The sequence below is a fragment of the Elaeis guineensis genome, chromosome 2 (assembly GCF_000442705.2).
Source record: "Elaeis guineensis isolate ETL-2024a chromosome 2, EG11, whole genome shotgun sequence".
In the NCBI taxonomy this organism is placed as follows: domain Eukaryota; kingdom Viridiplantae; phylum Streptophyta; class Magnoliopsida; order Arecales; family Arecaceae; genus Elaeis; species Elaeis guineensis.
Genome location: NC_025994.2, coordinates 63,703,188 through 63,707,622, shown reverse-complemented (window position 1 = coordinate 63,707,622; position 4,435 = coordinate 63,703,188).

Genomic DNA, 4,435 nt, shown 5'->3' with positions numbered 1-4,435 from the left:
TTTTTTAATATGTATACGATTCTGTTTATGAAATGTGTTATCTATTTAACATGATTATTAAATGTATCATTCGGATTAACACATTTACATAATACGTTTTACATAAAATACATATTTTTAAAAATAAATTTGTTCTAATATATTTAAACAACATATTTTACACATATATATAGACAACAATCAAGCAAATTATAACTTACAAATATCATATAAATACATAATGAAATGAGAGAGAGAGAGAGAGTTGATTTTGGTGGCAGTTTGTGGGGCGGATATGTTTATTTAGTTTTATTTTAAGATTTTTAATAAAAAGATAAAAATAATCATTGACTTTGTAAAATATTATAAAATTATATATATATTTTTATATATGGGTTAAACATGTTATAAATGGGTTCACAAGTTAACATGCGATACGATACATGCGATACGATACGAAATTTTTTGTGTCATAAATAGATGGACACGATTCGATATGATCTTGTATAAGCCTAACACCAACACGAAAATTTCATGTTATGCTGAAAACTGCCATCCCTAAGTTAGAGGGAGAAGTAGGGTGCTAGTAGTCTATCCTTGTAATTCATGCACTACCACCACTGGCGGGAATGAGAGGAGAGAGGAGGAGAGAATCGTGGGAGGAGAGCCGCTCAGAGATCGTGGGGCTTACCTTGCTCGGAGATTGCGGGACATCACCGATGGAGAAGGATGGTGCAAGGAGAGGGAGGAGGAAAAGGAGGATCATGTGAGGAGATCAGAAAAATATTGCTTGAGGAGGATGGCACAATGAGAGGGAGGAGGAGAGGTGGCCGACATAGAGAGGTGGTGAGGGGACGGAATGAGGAGAGGGAGGAGGAGAGGCAGCGAGGGGAGGGAGGAGGAAAGAGAGGAGGGAGAGGCGGTCAGTGTGGGGAAAGAAGACGGCGAGGTGAGGGGGGTAGGTCAATGCAGAGAGGCGGCAAGGAGATAGTACAGGGAGGGAGTAGGAGAGGCAGCAAGGGGTGGGGGCCAGTGCAGGAGGTGGCCAACATAGCCAAGAGGTCGTGACGAGGGAAGGGGAGGCGGTTAAGGCAAAGAGCCGACAAGAGACGATGCAGGGAGAGAGGAGAGGCGGCAAGGGGAGGGGGCCTACGTTGGAGGCAGTCGACGCGGTGGATAGGTAGCCGATGTAGGGAGAGATGATGGTGAGGGGAAGTAGCTTTGGTGACCCCTAATTTAAACTTTCTTAATTACCTTTATTTAATAAAAAAATTATTAAGGAGCACTAAACCAACTGCTAGAAGTAATCATGATCGTATTTATTACATATGTTAGTACTCTGTATTCATATTTGGAACAAAAATCATATGGGGCGGGCACTATAAAATATCAATAAGACAGATTTCATAGTGTGCCACGTTTCTCTTAGTATTGATATTAAAGAATAAGTCTAAAAGTTAAAGTATTTTCTATTAATGGAGTTATTAATCCCATAATTAAGGCATTCTCTTTCTTCCTCATTTTCAGTACATACTTTTTAGCAGTACATACTATATAATCATATGATATACACAAATATATAGTTAGGTAATACATAATGTAAGCTTTTTTGATACATATTCAGTAACAATTCAATACATATTACAGCTAGATTGAAATGTAGTTTACTGAACTTAGTATTCGTCGGTATATAATATATGATTAGTTGATACACACGTAGCAAAATATTTATCTAGTATCTTAATATACATCTTTAGATAAAGCGATATATAATTTTCAAAATATAACATTCACCAGTATACGGCACATGAGCATATGATACACACTAGACCGCTTACTGATACATATTGTAAGCTTTTTTGATGTATACTTACAGATAAATTAATACATAGTTTATCGAATTTAGTATTTACTAGTACATAGTATATGGTCAGTTGATATACATTTAGTAAAATATTCATTTGACATCCTAATATATACCTTTAGATAAAATAATATGTAGTTTTCATAAATTTTTAGATATAAAGATCTTAGAAAAGAAGTGGGATTTGAAAGAGAAAAGAGGGTGTTGCCCAGCTATGCAACCCAAGAGGGGGGGTGAATTGGGTTTCTAAAAAATTTTAAGCCCAACAGATTACTTATGAAGAACAAAACAAAGACTTTAATTCAATATTAATTCCCTAAGGCAGGAATGCAAGAATATAATAAAGAAATAAAGTGAAGAGATAAAGCACACCACAAACACAAAGATTTATAGTGGTTCGATGCTAACCTTGCACCTACATCCACTCTCCAAGATCCTACTTGAGAATTTCAATCCACTATCCTTTGTATTCAACCCGAATACAAAACGTCGGAAACTCCGACACTAGCTATCCCAAGCTAGATCACTTGTTTCTCGGGTACAAGTAAACCCAAAACACTCTGATTTCAGGTTCGGATCAACCTTTCCTTGTTTTGGAAATCCTCCAAAAACAAGAACAAAAACTCATAAAGAGTAAGAAAATTTAGAGCACAAATTAATACAATAACAGCTCCTTAAATGAGCGAATATAACAATAAAAGCTTTACTCAAATGAAGAACCCCTTTTTCGGATTTTCTCAAAGTGGATGAACGCTTGAATGCTTGAGAAGAGGTTGATTGTTGATTGAAGATCTCTTGAAAGCTTTGAACGATCTCTAGATCAAGGTTGAAACAATAGGCGTGAAGAATTCTCTCCTTGAAAGCTCTTGCTTTTCTCTTTCACAATCTCTCTGGTATATTGTGGATCCTCTCTCTTTTTCTTTTTGGATTTTTCATTGATCTCAGGCTTTTTCGTGCAGATTTCAGATCCTCTCTTCTGTTCTTCTCATTTTTTTGATTTCACGTTTGATCCGCTATTTAATCTGCAATTTCTTTCACCATTTTAAGCATTTTGTAGCATTAGAAGCAAGAGAAAACAATTTAGGTAGATAAAGAGCCGTTAGAGCAATTTTAGGAAGCATAAATGGCAATTAAAACGGGCAAAAAAATAGTCGTTGCTGACATTTTTCGTCGCAGGGGTCGACTCATGAGTTGACTCATGCATCAGGAGTCGACTTATGAGTCGACTTCTGTTGCACAGACCAGAAGGTCTGATTTGTGAATTTTTCGGCTCAAATCAGCAGAGGTCGACTCATGAGTCGACTCATGCCTTGTGGGTCGACTCATGAGTCGACTCACAGGTCGTGCCAAGTCAAAAATCCAGCGTGCCATGGGAATTTTTTGCGTACCAATCAGCTCATAATGCCATGAGTTGACTCATGAGTCGACTCATGCACTTCAAACCTTCATAACTTCAAAAATATAAGTCCAAACACAATGAAATTTTCACCAATAGATTTCAAATCATTTGTTCTACCAAATGGTACTATCAAATCAGGATTTTAGTGAAATTACGATTTTGCCCTTGAAGAGCATAAGGACTTTTTCATTTTTAAAATTATTTGTATCCCTTCAATCTGCTTTGTAATCATCAAAATCAATCTAGGAGCAACAATCTTCCCCTTTTTGATGATGACAAAATATTTGAACAAAAATATTTATGTTAATGCATTAATTTCAAAAGAATTCATTATAGGTGTATATGCTTGAAAAGAGTATGATTCTTTTGGCATGTAATATAAATGCAAAAATAGTTTGTCCATTTTCTTGAAGATTTGAAAAGGGTATTAGATCATTTTGAGTTCAAGATATATCAGAGCAAGAGAAGAGAAATAAATTTTGCAATGTATCAGAGCAAGAAAAATAATAATTTTTTTACAATGTTATCAGAAAAGATTTTACAATGTATCAGAGCAAGAAAATTTTATAATATATCAGAGAAAATTTCACACTGTATTAGAGCAAATGTCAGAGAAAATTTCACACTGTATCAGAGCAAATATTATAATTTATCAGAGAAACCTTCACACTGTATCAGATTAAATTTTATCATGTATCAGAGTAAGTTAAAAGAAATTGTAGGGTGTATCTGAGTAAAACAAATTTCTTAAGATGTATCAAGGTGAATAAAATTTCAAAAGATGTATCAGAGCAAGTTTGAATTTTGAAATATATCAGAGCAAAAAAAAAATACTTATTTGCATTGTACTTATGATTTTGCTTTTGATGGATGGCTTTTTGTTTAATTTCTGTCTGATACTAAATTTCGATACCAAATTTCTCAAAGTTTTGTTTAATTTCTCCAATATTTGTTTCCCAATATATATTTTTTTTTAATCTTCCAATTTTTTTGTTTAATTTCTCATGTTTGGTTTAATTTCTCAAGTTTGGTTTAATCTTCTAATTCTTGTTTTTGTTTAATTTTTCCCCCTTTTTCTCATAATTTAGGGTTTTGCTTTCAATTTTTTTTGTCTTTGTTTAAGTTCTCCCCCTTTTTGACATCATCAAACATAGTTAACTTTTCCTTTTTCAAAAATATTCTTTAATTTCTTC